The sequence below is a fragment of the Hemitrygon akajei genome, unplaced genomic scaffold (assembly GCF_048418815.1).
Source record: "Hemitrygon akajei unplaced genomic scaffold, sHemAka1.3 Scf000167, whole genome shotgun sequence".
NCBI lineage: Eukaryota > Metazoa > Chordata > Chondrichthyes > Myliobatiformes > Dasyatidae > Hemitrygon > Hemitrygon akajei.
The window spans coordinates 189,287-215,003 of record NW_027332053.1 but is presented as its reverse complement, the minus strand read 5'-3'; the positions used below and the strand labels follow the sequence as shown (position 1 = coordinate 215,003).

General features: G+C 44.5%; 1 protein-coding gene across 3 annotated transcripts in view; it reads right to left on the bottom strand.

Annotated features, from left to right (window-relative positions):
• The window catches only part of LOC140724147 (NACHT, LRR and PYD domains-containing protein 3-like), a 49,235-nt gene extending 47,092 nt beyond the window's left edge, over positions 1-2,143 (bottom strand). For all 3 annotated transcript variants that reach the window (XM_073038633.1, XM_073038632.1, XM_073038634.1), the window contains exon 1: positions 2,084-2,143. The gene's annotated coding sequence lies outside the window, so the exon portion shown is untranslated. The remainder of the gene's footprint in view (positions 1-2,083) is intronic.
• Between the last annotated feature and the right edge of the window lie 23,574 nt (positions 2,144-25,717).

Here is a 25,717-nt window from a genome sequence, read left to right as displayed (position 1 = left end):
AGAAAGGAAATAACAAACTCAATATTAAATGTTACGAATTACATTATGACAGGGTTCAACACTCCAGCAATTTTGTAACGGTGAGACTGAAATTGTAATGCCTGCTTTTACCCTGCCACGAGCTGTATTCAATTAGACCTCTGGTAGTTCTTGCTCACAAAAGGAAAAAAAAAAAACAACAAAAACACAAGAATAAGAAACAACTGAAACAACGATACCTGGAAAATTCAATGACGTAAACGTTGAAAGAGAACACTTTACAATGAAGACGTAGGCAGAAGAAAAATTTCTGATACTTGTCATTCAGGTATCCTAAAATGCCGAAGCTAGAACGAACGATAATAAATTTGGCATATGCCCTTTGCCCCTTACTAAACTTTATCAATGCGTCATGGAAAGTATCCGATCGGGTTACTTCACGCCTTCGTACGGCTACTGCCCTGCCCATCACTACATGAAACATCACACAACTGTGGACACAGCTGAGCACAACATAGGAACAGGCCGCCCATCCCTGGACTGTCTCCATATTTCCCGCTGCTTCAGCAAAGCTGGCAACATAATTAGTTTCCCACAAACCTAGACATTCTCAACTCTCACCCACCCATCTGGTCGAAGATAAAAAACAAAAAGAAAACATACCATTAGGCTCAAGGACGGCTTCCATTTTGTTGGTACATCAAATTGAATATCTCGAATATGAAAAGACACAGCTTAACAAGATGGACTCTTCTCCTCACTCTCTAACTCCATCTGAACTTGCACCGTATGTCTACCTTTCACTGTAACCTTAATATTTATTTTTTTACACTCTGTTTGTAATGTATTGATTTCTCTGGACGGTGTGCGAGACAAGTTTTTCAATTTAACTCGGGACGTGGCAATAATAAACGATTCCCACTTTTGTTGTGCAGAAATATTATACAGACTGATCTTCTGCTCTGGAACATCTGGAGTGAGACTTCACGAATGTGTATAAACATTTGAGGAACTCAAATATATGAAATACTTTTTTTCTCGCATTAATATGGTTAATACCCGGAAACATTGATATGGATCTTGCTAGCCATTCTCATCTCTCATCTACCCATCTGGGCGAGGATTAAAAAAAAAGCAGAAAACATACCGCTAGGCTCAAGGATGGCTTCCAATTTGCTGTTATATTAAATTAAATGTCCCCAGTATGATAAGACACAGTTTAATAAGATGGACTCTCGAGCTCACTCTCTAACTCCATGTGACCTTGCACTATATGTCTACCTGCACCACACTTTCTCTGTAACCATAATGCTTTGTATACTCTGCTATTCTTTTACTTTCGATCACCGCAATGTACTGTTGTAATATGTTGATCTCGATCGATGGGATGCCAGAAAAGTTTTTCAATTTACCTCGCTGCAAGGCAATAATAAACGATTCCCACATTCATTGTGCAGAATTATTATACAGACTGAGCTTCTGCACTGGAACATCTGCAGCGAGACTTGACGTATGTGTACAAACTTTTGAGAAACTCACCTATATGGAATACGCTTAATTCTCACATTAATTGGGTCATATACCCAGAAACATTGGCTGCAGCTCGGCAAGCCGTAACAAGGGAGTGGAATCAAGAAAAAAAATGCCCAGACAAAATGAGGGGACGTCACAAATATGGATCTTACTGCTTTGTCTGAACTGAAGTAAGGTTAAACTGCTCATACACGTGGGGTAGTGTCTCAAAGGTGTGAGTAAAGCCTTTGGCATTCTGTGTCTGCAAGATCACAACAGATCGAATGGCCAATTATTGATCCAGGTGAAGTTTGGATACGCTACCGGGCCGGGTGATGGAGATAAAATTCCCCAGCAACAACTCTATAGATGGGAGCAGACCCGGTATCGCTGCCTCATCCCGCTCCTGGGACTAGAGCAGCAGGGTTGTGTGTAGGCTCAGTTCAAGTGTTCCGTGTGAAAGTCCAAAATCCGGGTCGACTGGGCTAGGTTTTATCCAGCAACCAGAGCCGAAACCGCTTGATCTGGTGCGTTAACGGGACTCTATACCCTACATCAGACTTCATCGCTCTGGACTGGCCTCAATACTCACCGATGGGAACTTTCCCCGCAGACAGTAAATCTTCCCCTGGTTCCCTGCCGACGATCAGCATCAACGGAAAGGAAAGCACGGAGTATCCAGAGACTGGGCAAGCGCAACATGAGCTCCCCGTCATCAGAGCTGTGGAGGATGGGCGGAAGCAAACCCGCAGATGACGCAGTTCCGCAGTAAAGAGGCTCACATGACCGAGTGGTGAATTTCCATGTCAATCAAACAAACTGGGTTGCCGATTTGAAACTTCTGGAGGAAGGCTTAACTGAACTGTACATGTTTTTTAAATGAAATGAATTGAATTGAGTTTGTTTCTTACATCCTTCACGTACATGAGGAGTAAAAATCTTTTTGTTCCATCTCCATCCAAATGCGCAACGTGCAATCACAGTAATTTAAAACAACTTATAATAAATAGAACAGTCAATGTAACACAGAGTACACTCAAATCAACGTGAGTTCATGAGTCTGATGGCCTGGTGATAGAAGCTGTCCCGGAGCCTATTGGTCCTGGCTTCTATGCTGTGGTACCACTTCCAGTATGGTAGCAGCTGGAAAAGTTTATGTTTGGAATGGCTTGGGTTCCCAAAGACCTACACGCCCGTTTTACACTCCTGACCTTGTAAATGTCCTGAATTGGTGGAAGAGTTGGAAGAGGTGCTGTTGTGCCTTTTCACCACACATCTGGTGTGTACAGATCACGTGAGGTCCTCGGTGTGGTGATGCCGAGAAATTTGAAGCTGTTTACCCTCTCAACCACAGATCCATTGATATTAATAGGGGTTATCCCGTCTCCATTTCTCCTGTGATCCACAACTAACTCTTTTACTTTGCAACATTGAGGGACCGTTTGTTTTCTTGATACCACTGTGTCAGAGAGATGATTTCTTCCCTGCAGGTCACCTCGTTATTGTTTGAGATAAGGCCAATCAATGTACTTTCGTCGGCAAATTTAATTAGCAGATTGGAACTGTGGGTAGCGATACAGTCATGGGGACACAGGGAGTAAAGGAGGGGACGCAGTACGCTGCCCTGAGGGGCTCCTGTATAGAGAGTCAGAGAGCTGGGGGTGCCTCTTACAACCGGCTGGCGATCTGTAAGGATGGCGGCCAAGACCTCTGAGCTTCTTGTCGAGCCTGGATGTAACCATGGTGTTGAATCAGCATTCAGCTCTACTGTAGTCCCAGAACAGCATTCTCACAATAGCATCCTTTTTCTGCAGAAGTGTAAGCACAGAGGAATGGAAGAGTTCAACTCTCCCATAAATAGGGTCATACATCGGGAAACATTGACTACACATCAGCGGGTCGTAACAGTGGAATGGAGTGAAAAACAAATCCACCCCCATAATGGGAGGACGTGACAGATCTGGATGTCAGCGCCTTGTCTGAACGAACGAGAGCTGAAAGATGGGTCCCGTTCCGGCAAAGCCGCCTCATTTTTCCCCGCTCCAGTTCATCTCAGGCGGTTCGCTGTGAAGGTCCCAAAACACAGACTGACGCCGTAAGACCATAAGGTATAGGAGCATAAGTAGGCCATTCGGCCCACTGAGTCTGCTCCACCATTCAATCCTGGTACTGATCCAATTCTTCCAGTCTTCCCACTCACCTGCCTTTACCCCATACCGTTTGATGCCCACAGGCTTTGTCCAGGTAAGTCAAGGCGCGTCCGCCAATTCGGGGACGTTAATGTCCCAAAATAAGCCCTCCCCGTTTGCGGCCGGCCTCAATTTTCACCGCATTCTTCACGCCGTATTTACCGATCCCTCCCTCGGCTCAGTAAAGCAATGCGGCGGGCATTGATTGCGGGAATCAAACACGCAACTCCTTCAGATCTCCGGTAAAGTGTGATTGCGTGATCGATGGGCGGGATTCTCCTGACAACTTCCGAATCAGGGTTAATATCACCGGCGTAGTTCAGGAAATATGTTGTCTTTATGACAGCAATACAAAGTAAAGCATTATAAACTGTTTTTTGGTGTGTATATAGATATATAGATATAGATATATATATATATATATATATATATATATATATATATATATATATATATATATATATATCTGTATGTGTGTGTGTGTGTGTGTGTGTGTGTGTGTGTGTGTGTGTGTGTGTGTGTGTGTGTGTATGTGTGTGTGTGAGAGAGAGAGAGTGTGTGAGTGTTTTCGTGTTCATGTATGTGTGTGTGTGCATTGTATGCGTTTTGGTGTCTGTATCAGTTCTCTCTGAGCATTTTGCTTTCACAATCATCTGTGCTTTTGTCTGTGACTCTGTTTGTGTCTGGCTCTGTGTGTGTGTGTGCGTGCTATTGTGAGTTAAAATAAATAAGTGCAAAATTTAAATGAAAGAGTAATAAATCAATTGGCCATTTTAATTGTGTGTAAATATTAGAGAGCCTGGGTTGCTTATTAAAATATTCTGCAAGGACGTTTAAGTGCACTGTACACAGTTTTTAGAAGCCTGGATAAATGGAAACCTTTTAAATCTCGGTGAGATACGGTCATATACTGGGAAATATTGGCCGCAGTTCGGCAAAGGAGTGCGGGAAAAAATGCCCACCTGAAAGGACTGGACGTGACAAATATGGATCTCAATGCTATGTCTGAACGTGCGACGGATTAGATTACACATAACAAGAATCAAGCCCGCAGGGGCTGTAAATCTGCGGTAAAATGGGAGCGGGAAACTGGATCACGTGGCCGATTTATGGACTCAGACTTAACCTAGTATCTCTGCTCCTCGCCCCTCTGGCTCTGCCCGGCCCACCTGCAGCATTTTCTACATCATTTCGTATTTATAGCAACTACATTTTTATTTTCCATTCCGTACCTTTCCCCATCCCAGCTCCTTCGTCTCACACAATCACGGGTTTGATCCCCATACCATTCCAAAATACAATTTGCACCCAGAACTGAAATGAGTCATCTGTTCACTTCAGTGTTTATAATCAATGATTTCCCTTCGCATTCCCCCGGCCTCACTGGACAGTAGAACATATACATCACCAATTGAGAAACAGCAGGAGGTGGCCATTCCGCCCCTCTAACCGTCAACAAGATGACGGCTGCTTTCCCATCACAGCCATATATTTCTAACAGATCCACATTTACTCGATCCCTTTGGTGTCCGCACATTTGCCGAGCTCTGATTTTTTTTTGTGAGAATGATCACTAAGTCTTCACCAACCTCTGCGGTGGGGATTTACAGACACTCACCACCCTCGGAGTGGAGACATTTCCCCTCATCTCAGTCCCGGACAGTCCACCCCCTATTTCAGAGAATGGGATCCCTGGTTCAACCCTTAATGATGTTGTCCATTTCAATGTGTTCACCTCTCAGTCCTCGATTCTCTAACCGTTTTACACAGTGCTGTATCCTGCCTGAATTAAGACGCCTGCCTTGTGTGGAATAGATTAAAACTGACTATCATCTGTTGATAATTGTGATTTTCTCAGCTCAGTGTTTCGCTGCCACAGACAAAAACCCGCCTATCTATTGCTTCCTCTATCTGTGTTTATTTTTTTTTATTGCTTTAGAATTATTAGTCGCACATGTACCGAGATGGACTGAAAACATGTCTGGCGTTTCGTTCCATAAACGCCCAATGATTACACAATATACGGTACAAAACAAGTTAAATCAATACAAATAAAAAGTGTAACATTCACAGAGCAGGTAATGTACAAACAAATAGTTGCAAGCTCATACCGAGGGAGATTGTGCGGTGAAAACTCAATCCGATCCAATTTGGTGCATCTTTCCAAAATGCATCAAAGTCGTTTGAGAAAACAGTACAACGTCACAGAGCCGTGCATTGGCCTACAACATTGGTCTTTAGTTTCAAATAACTAAAGCTGGACAAATGGGCCGAAAACTGGCAGTTTGAATTTCATGCAGATAAGTGCGAGGTTTTATACTTCCGGGGGACAAATCAGTGTAGGACTTGCACAGAGACTTTTAAGGCACTGAGGTGTTACGTGGAATAGAGGAATTCTGAAATATAGATCCAGAATTTCTTGAAAGTGGCAACGTAGGTCGATAAGGTCGGAAAGAGAGAATTTGGCACATTGGTCTTCTTAAACGAAAGGATTGAGTCCAGTCGTTCTGATGCTATTTTGACGTTTTATAAGACGTTTGCGAGGCCTAATGTGGAGCAGTACCACCAGTTCTGGTCACCTATCTAAAGAAAATATATCAATAAGATTGAAAGAGTTTGTAACGCCCGGGTAAAGGTTTCACTGCTAACGTTGTAGGGTATTTCATGTAATGGTCTTTCTGAGTAAGCAGCGTTTGGTTTATTGTTAGAGATAAAGGGTGCTTCGGAATGTGAGCATGCAATCAGGAGAGAAGGGTTGCGCAGCTTTTTTTCTTTTTGGTGCCTGACACCGGTGTCTTTATTCCGCGGGAGCTGATGTGAAAAGACGCTGGAGAGAACTGGCCATAGGATTAGATCCAATGGGGACCGTGATTCGACGGAGCAAGGATAGATTAATATGACTTTTGGAAGAGTTGAGTTCCAAACTGTGCACAGTTAACTGTTAGTTATAATAGGCCCCTTTTTTTTCTCTTTCCTTTTGTTACTAAGTGTTTATTAAAGTTGCCATTAATATACTTTCTTTAATTGCCTTTTATCCCTGACAACGAGTGGTAACTGGGCAGAACATCTCAGAGCATTCACACAAACCAGGCTTGGGTTGGAGAGACATCCCGATCTCACAGATTTGCCTGGACGGGGATGTGTATTCCGAGACCTATTCGGCTGGAGAACAGCGGGACTTTCGACATCGCGTTCAGAGACTTTCATGTAGGACAAACGAGCCGTTTCCAGAGACAACCGGGAAGAAAGGGGGTTCTTTCTGGGGGCTCGTCCGGGATGGAGATTGTTGGATGCTGTGTGTTTACCCCAGAATTGATCAATAGGTTTGAATGTTTAAACCGAGGTGTCAAACCATTAAGATACGTGATTAAGATACGTGGTTATAGATGCCGCAGAAGTTGAGCCTTGGTACGAATCAACGGGATTACCGGTAGCAAACCCGTGTGAGTGGATATTCATAGCCCAGCTGAACTGTTTTTGAGGGTTTGTAAATACCGTTAAAGCCCAAGATATTCCCCGATATCTTTGGTTTAACTCCAAATCGTGGGTACCCCAATTTTCCAGAACACACCATTAAAGCTGCGAGCATCCTCAAATCCACGTGTACCCCCATATTTGACATATACCCCTAAAACTGCACAATCCCCAATCCAGTTCACAGCCACATATTGGAGAAAACACCCTAAAACCATGGCCATCCGGAAATCCATGAACATGAATATCCTAAGCACGATATTCGCAGAGACAGCGCACCCCAAGCCAGCTGACACTCCCACATGCACATTCGAGTGTCCCGGATAATTCAATAATTCCAGAAATGCCTGTCCCACCATGGGTGCACGTTCAAACTTGACAGCATTCATAAATGAAACAACTCCGAGGTACGCCACAAAACAAAGTCCGCAGTCTCCACAACTCTGTGACAGCCCAGAAACCGGTAAATATCCCACAATCAATGAGCATCGCCAAATCAGTGTGAGCATATATATTGGCGGACACATCACTAAATCTGTTCGCATTCCCATATTTACTGACATCGCCTAAAAAGGGCGTAGTCTCCAAAGTAGTGCGCACCCCAAACATGCTCACACGCATAATAGATTATCTCAGAACAGGAATCCGTTCAGAACTGTTCAGAAAATGGCTGTCTCCGCAGGCACACCAAAATATGTTTGCAACTCCGAATCGGCCGACATGCCCAAATCTGGATCTAATCCCAAATGGGTGCGCACCCACATGTTCATGAACACCCCTAAATCCGTTCACATCCCCAAATCCATGTGCACCACCATATACGACCCACGACAGAATTCACCGACAGCCAAAATCCACAGTGACCCCCAAATCCGTATGCAACACCAACGCCAAGTGTACCCACAGATGTGCGACATCCCAATTAAATGTGCACCTATAAGTCCATGTACATCCCAGACCCGCTGTCGCCGCCATATGCACAGTGTATCCCAGAGAGAAGACAACAAGAATACCGTTGAAAGTTTATGATTATATATTATCTATTAGGGATGAAACAAACTTGAGAATTGTCACAACTCCAAATCCGCAGACACGGACATAAGCGTATTGGAGTATCCGAGAGCAAACGTATTTTCAGACAGTTCACACATTGGCTGCTTTCGCTATGAAATACCAAGGATACTATTGAAAGTTCAGAGTGCACCGATTATGAAAGTATCTATAAATGAAACAACCCTGAGACACGCCATGAATCCAAATCCGCAGGTTCCACAACTCTGTGAGTACCCCGAAATCCGTAGCCTCCGCATATTGGCTGTTTCAACATTAAAATCTGCAAGCACCCCGAAGCTCGTTTGCAACCCTAGATTTGTCGACACCACCGTGAAATGAATGAACATCCCGAAATCAGTGTGCACCTCCATATTGGCGGACACATCACTAAATCTCTGAGCAGGAATCATTTCAAAGAATTCAGAAAAATGACTGTATCAACATCAAAAATCCCTCGCACCCTAACATCGGTTTGCAACTCCAGATCCGTCTGCACCCCAAATTTCAGAACACACCCCTAAATCAATAAGCACCCCTGAATCCATACGCTGCCCTATATTTGACCACACACCAGTCAATCCCCAACTCATTGTGCGCATGCCTATTTGCGAACACACCTGGAAATCCGAGCCCATCCCGAAGCATTGCACACCCCAATCACACTGCCACCTCCACATGCACATTGGAGTATATGATTTATTCCCAAAATGCCTGCCTCCGCCATAGAATAACAATAATGTGTTGAAAGTTGAATATGCATTGATTATGGCAGTATCTACGTCACAAAACCAAATCCGCAGTCCTGACAACTCTGTGACAAACCCGAAAACGGTAAACATCCCCACAACACACACAAAATGCTGGTGGAACACAGCAGGCCAGGCAGCATCTATAGGGCGAAGCGCTGTCGATGTTTCGGACCGAGACCCTTCGTCAGGAGATCCGCACATTAGTCTACACTCCTCTTAATCAATGAGCATCCCGAAACCAGTGTTAGCCTTTATCTTGGTGGCCACATTATCAAATCTGTTCGCATCCCCAAGTAAGTGTCCATCCCCATATTTACTGACATCGACTTAAGAGGGTGCAATCCCCAAAGCAGAGCGCACCCCAACCACGCTCACACTCCCACATATATAATAGGTTATCTCAGAACAGGAATCAGTTCAAACTTTTCTGAAAATGGTTTTCTCGGCATTAAAAATCCGCAGGCACTCCAAAATTCTGCATGGCCCTATTTCTCGAAACAAACAGCAGAGTCAGAGCTGTTCGCTGATCACCTGATCTAGCAGCACGCTCTTTCAGCTCTTCAACTCGTGTCCCTGCCAGTCTCAATAATGCTGTTTCGATCGTCTCTATTTCTTGCCCAGTTGATATTTTAACATGTCACTGGAACTGCCTGCAGTCTTCTCGTTTGTGAGGTGACACATCGAGCTCTACAGACACAACACACACACAGTCCATACTATCAAAACCTCTTGTCATTAGCTGACCTCATTCATTCGAACTCTTTCATGTGAGCGATCGATTAAGGTCGTAACTCACAACAAATAAGTTTATTTTCAATTTGTGAGTCTCTTTCCCCTTTTATGTACGGGTTCACCGCAATTTTGATATTATTACCCGTCTCTAATCTCCCCGAGCAGAGGAGTAACGCATAAGATTCGTGAGACCACGGTTACATACGAACAAGATAATTTTCCATCCCTAATGGACATTCGCTAAACAAATCAGGTTTTATGCGAACTTGGTGGTTTCGTGTGCGTCGTCATCGAGGCCGGGTTGAGTTTCGGGAAGGGTGAAAGAGACTCGCCTAATGGGAGGAGACAAATAGTCTAACATGTTTACCATTTTCAAAGAGAAATCTTTCCTCCTTCTTCCCAAAAAGTAAACTCCGTTATTCCTCTTCTATTTCTCCCTCCACTGTTGATTAACTGATACTCCATTTCCTATTCTTTGACAGTTCCCATTTTCCCCCCACATCACTAAAGTCCTCTCTGTGTTCGCTGGTGTCAGCACTGCTCCCCTCTGGTTGCGCGGCTGCGCAGTAACTGAACTGCTGCCGCGATCATAGCATTTGGGGTTGTGCCGCTGGGTTTTGTATAATATCATGTTAATATAATTCTGAAATTATGCTAATAAGTTTTACAAATCTTTGATAATATGATGAAATACTCTTACATTAATTGTGTTAATGAAACTAATCCATAAATATTCTGAATAATAAACGTACCAAAACCTTTACATTGAAACATTTTAGAACGTCATCGTATTGACAGCGTCGGCGTTTCAAGTTACAACACTGTTAAAATTGTTACAGTAAAGACAGAGTGGTGGCGCGGAAGACGGACAGGAAGGGTTAGAAGTGTGTCTATTATCGTCCCCGGCAATTATCCGTCTCTGAGGACCGAGGACCTGAGTGGAGTGAAGTGGTTCAGTGTGCTGGATCTGAAGAGTGGGGGTTACCAGGTCCCGTTGAGTGAGGCTGGCAGGAGAAAACGGCATTCATATGTCTAAAACCACAAAATGCAGGCAGAACTCAACAGGCCAGACAGCATCTATGGGAGGAAGTAGTGACGACGCTTCTGAGCGAAACCCTTCATTCATATGTCTTACAGTTCGAAATAGTGGCACAGCTGATATCCGAACACACGGCTACTCTCCAGCGTGTCATGGATAAACGGGAGGGGATATATACTTGTTTGTGATATTGATGTACCTGGACGATCTCATAGTATTCGGCTTCACCTTGGAGGAACATGAAGCGAGCCTGATGAATGTGTTAGGCTCCTTGAAAGCTGGAGGATTATAACTTCCCCTGGTCGTGCCAATTCTGCAACACGTCTGTCAACAGTGTTAGCTACACAGTCTCACGGGATGAAATCGCCACGATCCCTCAAAGATAGAGGCGGTAGCCGCATGGCCAAGGCCTCAGAGTGTGAGCGCCCTCCGCTCGTTCCCTGGATTCTGTGGGTACAATCGGAGGTTCCTGAAGGACTATTATAAAACGAGTCACCATTTGAATCAGCTTCTGTGTGGTAACCCTCCCTTGGGAAAGAAAAGGAGGAGGACGAAAGAAGAAAGTAGAGGTTATCTTAGTCCTTTGGAACCATTTAAGGAAAATGGGATGCAAGACCTGAAGAGGCATTTCAGTTGCTGAAGGAGCTGCTGACGGAAGTGCTTGTGCTAGTTGTTCCTCAGACTCCCAATTGCCATATATATTGCATGCAGACGCCAGCAGAGAGGGCTTACGTGGCATTCTACATCAGGATCAAGGCACAGGGTTGAGACCTATTGCTTTTGTTAGCCGGAGTATGTCTATCCGAGCGTTATTGCCCCACGAGCAAACTGGATTTTCTGACATTGATTTGGGATCTAGTGGGTAAGTTAAGTGCCAAGTTCGAGGTGAAGTCGGACAACAATCCATTGACATATTCCTGACCTCGGCGAAATTGGATGCAACAGGTGGCATTGTCTACCCATAATTTGCCTCTAGTACCGGTCACGGAGCCGGAGCATTGATGCGGAGGCTTTGTTCTGACATGCGCAAGAAGGGTGGTAATGGACAGAGAGTGGCAGAGTGTTCCTGCCCCTGGAGTTAAAGCAATGTGCCAGTTCACCATCATGGTGAAATCAGAGGCGAGGCAAGTGCAGGATCGAGCGATGGAACATTTGGGATGTTCTGGTTGCGACATTTCGCAAGCCTACATGCCCACAAGTTGGAGATCAGTAAGACGGACAAATGGAGTCAACATATTGGGTGTTTGGGCGCGAAGAAAGGTTGCCAGCTGACCTTTAGTTTGGGACTGTTGCGGAAGATTTTCCACAGAACACTTATCTGTCTCTGTGTCTGATATAATGAGGGAATTGCAAAAAACCGCATGAACTAGCGGGTGTCGATGCAACCAAACAAACTCAAGGAAATAAGATATAATCACTTCGTTAGGTTCGCCAAAGTGATGCGTCCAGACAGAGTTCTCATTAAGAATGTGGGGCTACCTGTGAAATATAATTTGTCCGGCCGCTAGGAGGCTACACCTAACGTAGTGGAGAGTCAGATGTCTAAAGTTACAGTTTTCCGGGTGAAGCCACAGGATGACAATGGATCTGCCAGGAATCTCCATCGGAACCACCATTTGCCCCGTCAAGAGATTCATGTTGATCCAGAGCCCGGCAAGTGGGAGGACAGAAGGACAAGCAGCGGAAAGGTTTTGAAGGAACCTAATCTCTGAATGTCGTATAGATCAGAGGATGAGGACATGGGGATGTAGTATGCGTCACCATTTGCACATCCACGATCATTGACAAAAAGCTTCCCAAGCCTCCCCACCCTGATGCGAATGAAATGGGTTGAACTAGGAGTGGTCAGGCAGGTTTGCGGCTGGGAAATGACAGGAGACTGGGATCTAAAGGTAGTGATAATGATAGCCGTGCTTAGCCAAGTGACAAGGGGACTTGTCACTCTGTTGTCGGAAGGCACGAGAAATTTACGGGCAGGGACTTACCATGTAGGGAGGAATGATGCCAGGGAGAGGCTGATATTGAAGAAATATATCATAGGGTTAGGTGGTCTCAAAGAGTCTGGAACCACCCCCCCCCCCCATGTGCTGGCCAGTGTCGCACAGTGGGGTCAGTGTGCTGAGAATATACCCCGAATGAGAGATGACACTACCATTTACAAATTGATTGGAGCTTCTTTCATCATGAAGTTCCTTTAAACACTGTGTTATTAATGAGGGGATCATACGTTATTTCACAGTCAAGGGGACAGAACTATTTTTGGCGCGGAAGAGTATAACGGTCTGGAAAGGGTTTCACTGCAAACAATGTTCAAGTTATTGGTAGAGATTAGGAGTGCTCAGGAATGTGGGCCATCCAATCACCAAGGCTGGGGAGAAGGTTTTTTTTTGTGCTGATCACCGGGAAGAGACTTCGACTTTGATTGGCGGGAGAGGACGAGAAGAAACACTGGAGAGAACAAGCCGTACGATTCGATCCGGTGGGGACCATGATTTCATGGAGCCAACGTGGGGGAGTCTGCTGGGGATCAATGAATACGAGTTTTTGAGGTTTTATGCTCCAACCTGTGCAAATTAAGTAAAGTTTCTGCTCATAAATAAACTTATTTTAATTGTACGCCGTGTGAATATGTCCTTTCCTATGATGAACTGTAAAAAAGCAGCGAAACACACAGCATTCAGACCAATGCTGAGGCTTGGGTGGAGGAGACATCCGGATCTCACTAACCGGCGGGAACGGGTGTCTATATGCCAGACGTGCTGGGTTGTACTGCCAGTGAGGGCGAAGGAGCAGTTTCCTGAGACGCCCGGGGAGAAAGGGGTTTTTAGAATCAATCTTGAGATTCGCCTCGACCCCAACTTCAAATCAATATGAAAACCCATATCTGTGATCGTCCTTGTATTTGACAACATTCTGCATAGATCACCAAAACCGTATACAAACGCAAATGCACTGACGTCACCACATGCCCATTTCATTATCCGAGTGGAAAATAATAATAATCTCAAATAGTTCACAAAATAGCTGCCTCCCCGATAAAGAAACATCAAGACCACAGTTCAGTTTAAAGTGCAATTATAGACTTATTAATAAACTGTCTATAAATGAAACAATCTTGAGATTCGTCACTCCTCTAAAAGCACCATGACACGCCGATAAATCAGCGAACATCCCTAAGTGCTTGTGCATCCTAACTCCGCGTACAGCACCAAAGCCGCTCAAATCCACACATGCGTATTTCATTATCTCAGATAATGTGTCATTTCACACATTTTACGAAATTTCTATCTCCATCTTAGAGAAATATCCAGAATAAATTTCAGTTTGAACCTATCTATTATATATAACTTAAATATCCTAAATATAACCTAAATATAACCTAAATATCCTAAATATCCTAAATATCTTTAAATGAAGTAAATTTGAGATTCGTCATAACCCCAAATCTGTGTGCATACATATGCGCCAATACATCCCTAAATCAGCGCACGCACTCCCACATCTGAGTGCACCCTATGCGCCAATATTCACTGTAACACTCCATAATCTGTGGTCATCGTTAAATCCATATGAACCCCTAATCCGTGCACATCCCCATACCTGCTGACAGCTCACACGCACATCTCTCTGAACCCCCAATTCCGTCTGCACTTCCATATTCGTCGTTACGCTCCGTGAATCTGAGAACATCCGCAAATCGCTGTGCACCCGCAAATGAGCTGGCACCCGCATTTGCACATTTCGTTATCCCAGAGAAGAATCATTTCAAACAGCTCACAAAATAACTGCCTCCTCCTTAAAGAAATCGCAAGAACAAATTTTAAAGTTTACAGTGCGCTTATCATTAAAGTATCGATAAATGAAACAGGTTTGAGATTCGTCACAACCCCAAATCCACCGGCATACACCAATCCATGTGCACCCAAATACGCCGAAACGCCACTATATCTGCACATATCCTCAAATCGCACGCACACTCAAATCCATAAGCAGCACCAAACCCGCTGACATTTCCACACGCGCACGATAATCCCAGTACAAGAATCCTTTCAGATTGTTCTGAAAATAAATATATCCACATTAGTAATATATCAAGAAAAAAATTCAAGATTGAAAATGCATTTATTCTACGCCAACAGATGGAAATTTCCGCACATCCCCTAAACCCGTTTGCAACTCCAGATCCGGCTACTCACCCGCATCTGGATTTCACTACAAATCGTGTGTACCCCCATTTCCAGAGCACTGCGAGAGTCCATGCGCACCCACCTACTACTTGCGCACCTCCATGTTTGACGCATACCCCTAAATCTGTGCAATCCACAATTCAGTGCGCAGCCGCATATTCGAGACCACCCCTAAATCAATGAGCTTCCCCAAATCAGTGTGAGCCTCTATATTGGTGGGCACATCACTAAATCTGTCCCTAAGTCATCGTCCATCCCCATATTTACTGACATCGCCTGAAAAGGGCGCAATCCCCAAAGCAGAACCCAAACATGCTCACACTCAATGCACTTTCCAAATAGGTGCCATCCGCAAATCCAGGTTCACTGCAAACCCGCCGGCGCCGCCATATGCACAGTGTATCCCAGACAGAAAACAACAAGAATACTGTTGAAATTTCACAGATAATTGAACAAACTTGAGAGACGTCCCAACCAAATGCGCAGTCATCACATTTTGTGCGAACCCCGAAATAAAACCTGAATTCACTGGGTATCCCAAACGTGCTGATACCCACATAAGCACATCAGAGTGCCCCAGAATTTGAAACAGTTTACTGCCTCCACTATTAAGATACTGTTGATGAAATTTCAACGTGCGCAGATTATAAAAGTACTGTATCTCTAAATGAAAAAAAAAGCTTGAGACACACCATGAATCCAAATCCGCAGTATCTGCAACCCGAAATCCACCACCACCATTAATGCAACCTCCCCATTAATGTTTCAGTATTAAAATCTGCAACTCCAGGTTACTTCACCTCAGTGAGACATGCCGATACAGAACCCCAGTCCAAGTGTGCCATTAAGAATCATCTGCTGCGCATGTCAATGAGCACACCATTCCGAATTCGGCTCCCAAGATTCTACCTAATAGCACCAATTAAATACATTCTATAGAGGCTGCTCCTATTCCAGTGTAAGGTTTTAGTAAATGTCGAATAGTTTACCCTTTTTATGTTCTGGTACTAGATCCAGGATGGACTGATCTCCAGTCTGCCTGACCGCTTATTGTGCCAAGACTCCTTCCTGGAAGCAACTGAGAAATTCCGTCATCTAATCCTTTTAACCTGAGAAAGTGCCAATGAATATTAGGGATGTTTAAGTTGCTTCTGCCAACAACGGTGTTAATATGGCACCTGCCCACAATCTTTCTCCTGATCAGTTCCTCGCTGTTTCCATTTTTTAATTCACAGTGGGGGGCATCTGGTCTGTGCAGAACACTCCCAAACTACTGATTGCTCCCTTTCTGCTTCTGAGTTTATCAATAGACAATCTCATCATGTTGTCCTACCTATCTGCAGTTGCGGTACTATCATACTATGTCTGTTCCTTTTTTATCCCCCAATGGCCCTCTCTTTCACGTGACTCTGTCCATTTGGAAACATCTGAACCCCGGAAAGTCTAGAAGACATTGCTGTCCTTGTTATTGTCAAGTCTCTGTGAAAGCGTGCAGTATAATTCAACCAATATAACAATCACGCCAGTCCATTGTACGTTTGCCCTTAACTGTATTAAGTATGCAATATTTTCCTGAATTTTGCAATTTCATCATGATCGGTAAATTATTGTTCGAATGTATGACATATATGCCAAACCTCCTTACTTTTTGAACTTTTTTATTCGAAAACTCCACTGAATTGCAATTGGACATGGGCGTTATCTACACAGATGACCATTTAATGTAAACACATACTTCAGTCCATTCTTCAGCTCTTCTCTGAACTTCCTCTGTGTCACTGTATAGATACAGGTATTGGTGCACATACTGAGCCATTTCAACATGTACCCAAATTGTTGTAGTATATATACCGGGGAATTCAAATATTTGTCATGATAAAAATAGTTTTGCAGTTGCCATTTCAGGGAACGAACTACAAAGGGTATCCAAAATAATATGAAATTAGCTGATATAGCGAACAACAAAATCATCGATTTTCTGCGTTTTTCCACCTCGGTATCGTTCAGATTACTACTGCTGCCCCGAAGCCCTCTGCGGACTCTATTTGCCGCAATGATATGTCTTACTGTTAACCCATTGAAAAGTAAAATTAAACCGATTGGTAGCAACGGTGTTAAAATGCTATCCAGTAATTCGTATCCTTTCCACACAGGTAAAGTAGCGTATTCATGTGTGAATGCGCAACGCCACGGTATGTTTTCAATAATGGCGTAAGGTTCAATGGCAAAGTAATACGGGATACATTTCCCGCAGCTCACTATAACCACGGTCACGATCACCACCGTTGCTGTTCTCTCAGTGCAGTATCTTTCCTGCAGTTTTCGACAACATATTGCGATGAAACGATCGAAGGTAAAACTGACCGTAAACCAAACAGAACAGTCCTGCGTTACAATCCTGAATACAAGTGTCAGAGCGCAGACAGGAGTGATGAGCAGGGATCTGGAATACATGTAGATATAGTTGGTCTGTTCCACTAAAGCAACAATGATAACCACCATCAGATCCGCTGTTGCCATTCCAACCAGGTAACGGGTGATGCATTTGGAGAGTCCGCATTTTCCCCGAGATAGGATCACAATCGCCGTTAAATTAACTGGAAGAAATTTGGAGAGAGAGAGAAAAAAAGAATTATCGTTAGCTGCATCTGTCTGAATGCCTACCATTCTTCTGATGCTATACAGGACCCGTTTATTTTTTTGGAAATCCAGTGTGTGCGGACTCCGTCGGCGCACTTCGTCTAGTGGACAATATCGGACTGATGTGACAGTGTGTTGGCGACCTTCCGACAGTTCAGAGCCAGGCAACTGATTTCCACAATTCACGTACTGGTGAACAGTCGATCGCTGCATAAACAACATCATTCCTATTATTAGAGGTGAAACGGCTAACGGAATTATTTGTAGTGAAATTAAAGAGATTTAAATCATAAATTATATTTTACTGACTTGTGGAAGAACAGAGCTGCGTGTCGGAAATAGACTGGCCGGTCATTTGAAGAAGCCGTCATGTTGTTGTTGTAAGGTCGAAGTGTCTGTATTGATAGAGACACCGACCTAGAAACCCATAGACCAGTATCGCTTCAGAAAGCCGAGCCAGGTGAAACTATGAAACTATGTCAATATCGGCACCAACGTAATTGACAAGAAAGAAAAAACATCTATTCACATATGGAAAATGAAAATAAATCCATCAGATACATGAACCCTCCATTCTTGAAACGCTTGTCAGATGAGGGTAGCATCTGTGCTGAGTAAAACTCCGAGATGTCTTACAGGCGCAAGACGCCGGCACCATACATATAGTGATCAGCTCCAGTATCTTACCAGGGACACCAACCGCTACAAGTGTAGGATAGAAAATGCTCGAGATGTAGTAAATCGCTGGATATCCCATATTCCGTCAGAAGCAGCGTTCGGTTGTACGGAATGGTCCTACTGCTCCTATGGACCGGTGATCGGTTTTTGCAGAGTTATATGCAAGTGTGAGTAATTCCACAGAGGCAATTAGCGTGGTTATCACATCAGCCACATTAGCCAGCTGCACAAACTCTTGCATTATTTTTTTTTCTCGCTCTGAGTCTGTGCAAGGAATTTGTTTCCTCAAGGGATGTTATAAGTTAAAACAAAAGATAATGTGAACATTGCCAGTTTAATTTCCAAGACACCTGGCGTCAGCTGCTGAAATGGAATATTTTCTGATCAGTGTTCTTTCAGAATCAGAATCAATTTTATTATCATCGGCATTTGTCGTGAAATTTGTTAGCTTTGCAACAGCAGTTCAATGCAATACATAATATAGAGGAAGAGGAAAAATATAATAGCAGCAATAAATAAATAAATAAATATGTGTATACGCATTTGAATAGATTAAAATTCTTTCAGAAATCAGAAATAATATATACCAAAAAGTGAGGTAGTGTTCACGGTTTCTATACCCATTTAGGAATCGGATGGCAGAGGGGAAGAAACTGTTCCTGAACCGCTGAGTGTGTGCATTCAGGCTTCTGTTTCTCAGAAAGGCAGCGACCTCCAGCACCCTGGGCATGCCTTTTTCTCACTGATACCGTCAGGTAGGAGATAGAGAAGCCTGAAGGCACACACTCAGCGATTCAGGAACAGGTTCTACCCCTCTGCCATCAGATTCTTAAGTGGACATTGAAGCTTTGGACACTACCTCACTTTTGTAATATACAGAATTTCTGTTTCTGCACATTCTTTTAAAAATCTATCCAACGTAATTGATTTTATTTATATTTCTCTCTCTGATGGATTATGTATTGCATTGAAATGCTGCTGCTAAGGTAACAAATTTCTCGTCACATGCCGGTGATAATAAAACTGATTCTGATTCTGATTTCTACACGAGAATGAGAAACATTGAGAAAAACGGCATGCCTTGGGTGCTTAATGATGGACGCTGCCTTTCTGAGACACCGCCCCTTGAAGATGTCCTGGGTACTTTGTAGTCTCGTACCCAAGATGGAGCTGAATAAATTTTTCAACCCTCTGTAGATTCTTTCGGTCCCTTGAAGTAGTTCCCTCCTACCCATAACAGACAGTTATGCAGCCTGTCAGAATATTCGCCAATATACTCAATATAGACGTTTTTGACACGCCAAATCTCTTCAAACTCCTAATGAAGTACAGTTGCTGTCTTGCCTGCTTTATAACTGCATCGATGTTGGGACCAGGTTAGATCCTGGAAGATATTGGCACCCAGTAAGTAGAAACTGCTCACTCTTTCCACTTCTGATCCCTCTATGAGGGTTTGTGTATGTTCCCCCGCCTTACCCTTCCTGAAGACCATACTCAGCTCTTTCGTCTCACTGACGTTGACTACCAGGATGTTGCTGCGACACCACTCTTTCAGTTGCCATATCTCGCTCCTCTACGCATCTTAGTCTCCATATGATATTCTACCAACAAAAGGCTAGCATCTTGCTGGTCTATTGTTACGAAAACAGAATTAAACTCCATAAAATATAATACGTTACATTCGCACTGAAATTGTGCACTGAAAATCCAAAGAGCTGCTTATGTCCCCATCCAACTCTGCTGAGTCACCACATATTTTTGATTCTACAGATGAAAATCACATGTTTTCTTACAATTTTCTTTCAAACGCATCAAAATAAACCAACTGGTTTAACATTAGAAGCCGGAAGTTTTTGATTCTTTGATTGTGACTAGTCTGCTGCAGGGATTGGTGTCAGGTCCGTTGTTATTTATCATCTATGTGGTAAGATATTGCTCAAACACTAAGATTGTGTGGGTAATTATTTTGCATATATGTAATGTACAGTCAGATATACAATCAGATCAATGTGTATTGATAAATCTGATGGCCTGATGAAAGAAGCTATCCCGGAGCCTGTTGATCCTGATCTTCATGCTGCTGTAACAACAGACGAAAACATCTGAAAGAGATTATGGTTGGCGTGGCAGAAGTCTCTGATGATCCTCCGTGCCCTTTTTGCGCATTTGCTGTTGTCCCGCAGAGAGGAAGGTTCACATCCAGTGATGCGCTGGGCAGTCGGCACCGCTCTGTGCAGTGCTCTGCGACTGAAGTTAGTACAGTTCACTTACCAGGCGGTGACACAGCCAGTCAGCATGCTGTCGATACTGCCCCTGTAGAAAGTCCTGAGGATTGAGGGACTCATGCCAATCCTCTTCGGCCATCTGAGGTGAAAGATGAGCTGTTCTCCATTCGTTTCACCACAGAGCCGGGATGAACTGTCTAAGTGAGATCCTCGGTGATGTGTAAACCGAGGAACTTGAAATTAATCATCTTCTCAACTACAGTTCCATTGATGTCAATAGGGGCTAGACTGTACCTGTTTCTGGCATAATCTACGATCAGCTCCTTCGGTTTTTCCTTTCAACACTGAAGATGATGCTGTTTTCTTGGCACCACTGTGTCAAAGTGTTAACCTCCTCTGAAGGCCAATCAATGTCGTATCATCTGCAAATAAGATCAGCTGGCAGGAGCAGCGCCTAGCAGCACGGTCGTCGGTCTATCGGGAGAGAGGCGGGGACTCAGGACCAAGGGGTCTCCTGTGATGAGGGTTAGAGGGGCAGCGGTGAGTGAACTCATCCTTTCCAACTGCCGACGAACCGACAAGACGTCCACGATACAGCTGGGCAAGGCAGGGGGTGCAAGCCGAGGTTTCTGAACATCTCGTTGAGACTGGGCGGAATGATAATGTTGTATGCAGACATGTAGCCCAATAGCAGCATTCTATCGTATGCAGCCCTCTTCTCAGGTGAGTGCCGTGCTACGGGTTTGCAAAGTCTGTTGATCAGTAGGCTAATTGTGTCATACAGGGAGCGGTTGGAGTGGACCCAGATGCAAGACACAGACACTGAAGTACCAAGAACAGGACTAGGCGTGAGAAGGAAGCAAGGAAAGTGGGGAAGAAAGGACACAGGACATGAAACCGGCCCGGGACGAGACATGGACTTCCGACCTGGGCTAGGACCTGACTAGAATAGGGAATCAGGCCATGGACCTGGGAACCAGGAGCCTGATCTTGGACTCCCAGCCAGAGAATGGACAAGGATCCAGAATCTGGGTCTTGACTCGGGCTCGAAGTCCAGAACCAGTAGAGGACATAACAAGGTTACAGGACGAGGACGAGAGACTCCTGGACGGGACAAGGGAATCTCAGCACAGGACGAGGGAATCCCAGCACCTGGCTGGGTAAGGTACTCCTGTGCTGGACAAGACGTGGCTACAGGACGATGAGAGACAACAGGACTGGAAGTGAAACTCCTGGACAAGGGAACCCCAGCACAGGGAATCCCAGTACAGGGCTGGGTAAGGTACTCCTGTGCTGGACAAGACGTGGCTACAGGACGATGAGAGACAACAGGACTGGAAGTGAAACTCCTGGACAAGGGAACCCCAGCACAGGGAATCCCAGTACCGGGCTGGGCAAGGTACTCCTGTGCTTGGTGAGGCACATGGACATGACGAGAACTCAGAGCCTGAGTCGAGGGAGAGACAACAGGAATGGACGTGAGACTTCTGGACAAGGGAACCCCAGGACAGGACGAAGGAATTCCAGCACCGGGCTGAACAAGGTACTCCTGTGCTGGGCGGAGCACATGGACATGACAAGGACACAGAGCCTACATGGAACCTACATGAGCCTACAGAGCCTACATGACAGTGACATGGAACAGCAAGCCGGGACCCCTCCTTGGGTACAGGACATAGGGCCGGGACTCATTACACAGAATCCCAAACACGACGAGACAGTTCCCCACGCTAGACAGCGGCAAAACGGCCAGATCTACATAGCGAAGGTGTGGACATGGACAGACAATCCCAAACACGGCGAGGCTCCAGACACAGACAAGGCGAGGCAGGCCTCCAGGCAGAGGCGAGGCCAGGCAGGGCTCCCGGCAGGAAGGTGAAGGGAAGGATACAAACAGAGGGTTAGGACAGGAACAATCTAGCAGCCAGAGGCTGAGTCCTGAAGCTATTTATGAGGCCAGCCGAAATAGGAAACAGCTGCCTCAACAGAATTTGAGGAAACCCGGAATACCTGGAATAAGAAAATGGACCGGACCGTGAACCGGAATGCGGACTCACGGACTGGGCCATGACAAATTGTGGCTTGTCCAGCAAGCGCGGTAACATGCTGAAGATATAGGCCTTCACCGGCCTCTCAAAGCATTTGTTTATGATTGAGGTGAGTGTGACTGGATGCCAATCGTTCAGGTATAAAGAACTACTTAAGTTTTCTTGCTACAGGGACGATGTTAGATAACAACATGAAGAAAGAATCTTTTTTTTTTCTCAGCGGTGATGCGGACAGATGATAATACTCTAAAAAGTGAGATATAGATATCGATAAATCCTAAACTATTTCTGTGTGACGATTTTGTCAGTCAAGCAAAGGCCGGACAAATTTTGTCATAAGATTATGACATTGGAACACGGATAATAACGGTGATTGCTATCTGCTGTGAATGAAAATGTATGGACAAGACAAGATGCATATACCAGTCATATACCAGGACAAGACACCGCTTGTCTTGATGCAAAAAACAAGTGGTATCTTGTTCTACATATACACCACTTGTCTTGTAGAACAAGACAAGATGCATATCACTTCTCGTTCTACATCACTTATTAATTCCTTTTCAACTGATTATAAGTTAAATGAGATCTGGAGGTATATGCATCTTGTAAGTCAAGACACCCAGATGCATATATCTGGGAGGTATATGCATCATTGACTCAGAGCTTAGCCCTGAGTCAATCTTCTCACCCAATGAAGCAAACATTAAAAGATTTTTAACACACAGGTACCGTTACAGACATCTTTAAAACGGTTTTGTTGTGAAATATGTATTTCTGGCCTTCATGTGTAACCACACATTGCTAGTCACCTGTGAAGCACATACCGTTAGAGTGGACACTCACAGGGCCAAAGCAACTGCAGAAAGCGTCTACTAGTGATTTATGATCCCCGGCCATGTTTCCTGACGACATCCAAAATAAATAGCTGCCCTGCCCATCCAACCGCCTTTCGGAAGCAGTTGTGTGAAAAACAGCAGCAGTCATTCCGCAAAAGTGTTCCTTTCACTGATCCATTTGTTTTTCCACTGCTGACAGAGTTAGTTGGTTAAGTGACTTTTCACTGTTTATTTGAGCTCCGAACGTTTTAGTGTGCTGTGCTTTTATCTGAATCGATGTCTTTTCAGGGGAATTGGAAAGATCAGATCGAATCCACTGGTATTCCCAGTGACGAGTTAACCATCGCAGGCACTGCGGCATTTCCGGTGTTGTTGGCCATCGCTGGTTACCAACATTTACAGCAGATTTGAAAATAACTTGTTGCGGGGCGGTCGGCAGCACTGGGTTTGAATCTACCTTGGTCTGGAACAGTGATACTCCTACTTCAGTCAGGACATGAAGCTTAGGTATTGCGATTTTACGATGCAGACCTAGAAGACGCTGCTGAGACCGCATTGGTAATATTTCCTGTTGAGTGCCACCGGCACTGTCTGATTTCCAGCATCTTCAGACTTTGCCCTGTTTGCAATATTGCGTTCGGGTTTAGTTGCCTTTGAACAGGGAAGGTGCCAACAACCTGGAACATATGCAGTGAAGATCATCGAAGATGAAGTCGGGACTCGAGTGACGTATTGCTCAGGCTGAATCTTCTTGCACTGGAAAGGTCGGAGAGGCGTCTTATATTATGTCGAGAGATAACGTGCTGAATCGTTTCCCCAGGGATGGCGAATTTAGGTGTATAGGGCATATATTAATGACGAGAGGGAAAGGATGTCAGGGGAACTGAAGAGTTAACCTTTTCTGCCGTTGTCTGAAATGACCTGCCAAGAACTTAGATCAGTCACTTCGATCAACAGCATTTAGAGAGCATAGGAAGTTTACATCGACTAAAGGGATCTGCGGATACCAAAACACTGTAGAGGACATTGGCCAAGCCCAGCTAAATGAGACGATGCAAGCTGACAATCCTGTTCGGTATTGACCATTTGCGCTTTCCCGTGCTGTCTGTCTCAGATTTTTTGACTTCATGAATCGACATATAGTACGAAAACCTGTACTATATTGGATAGAAACTTGTATCGATAGCCGGTTCTGCTTACAGTCAAATGACTCAGCGGTGAGAAAGCCACCTTTATCAAGCAATACACGGCTAGGGTCGGTATGATGTGACTCTCACCCAAGCACAACGCTGGGTTGATAGAATGGAACGGTGGGTAGTTGATGGAATCCCGATTGAGAGAATGCTGTGTAAATGCTGCCTATACACAATTATCCGTAAGCATGAAATAACAGATCACAGTAGCAGGCAACCGTCGATCCCAGGGGATCACGTGTTTGCTCGTCTGGTGGACTATGTCCTCTCCATGGTGCAAGACTGGGCGGGAGTTTTGAGGAAAAGGCTGTTTGCCCACGTCTCTGGTGTAGTCTAAAGGAAGAGAAGCGCCGATGCAGCCTGACACGACTATCGTCGCAGAGGTTACCAGAGTGAATTTTAAACAAAATCAAACTGCCTTTGGGATCCCGGCTGCAGATTTCATCCTCGAGGTTTACTCCCGAAGCCTTTCCCCCTGGTGGCAATGGCCGCAACTCAGCGGAGACTGAAAAACAGTTTTGCTTGTCTACGGCGGGCAGCCGTCCGAGGCTGACGACCCCCACCCGCTCGAGTAGCAGATGGTACATCCATTCATTTATAAATAAACTGCATTTACTAATTTCAGCTTCATCAAACAGTTACTATGAAGATAAGAACATGAAATAATAAAAAAAAGAAAAGGCGCCTTTGTAATTAAGCCAGTTTAAATGTGCATATTGCTGGAGCTTCTATCTTCCAAATCCTGAATGTGTCCGATACTCACGGCGCCGACCTCTCATCCCTATTCACAGGTGGAACTTCCCATCTTGAACTCCTTCGACTTGCGAACTACCGCTTGCAATCGCACCTTCCAGTCGGATGGAATCCGACGGCCATCTCTGCCGATCTCCTCCCTGCGGTTCCCGCCACACCAAAAAATAAAAGACCTCGAAGCTCAACGATGTCCGACATTAAAATTTCTCCTCTCATATTTCTCTAAAACACCAGGGCAATACATTATTCCCCCGCCCCCGAAAAAAGTAGTCATTTCGTCTTGACTTTGCAATTGATTGAATCATTGTTAACAACGTAATAAAAATCTTAACCAGGACATTATAACTAGAATATGCCGTTTCTTCAAACCGACTCAGAGCCAGTACTTTGTGTTATTCACTGGATATGAAACGTTTCCAGAAGTGAT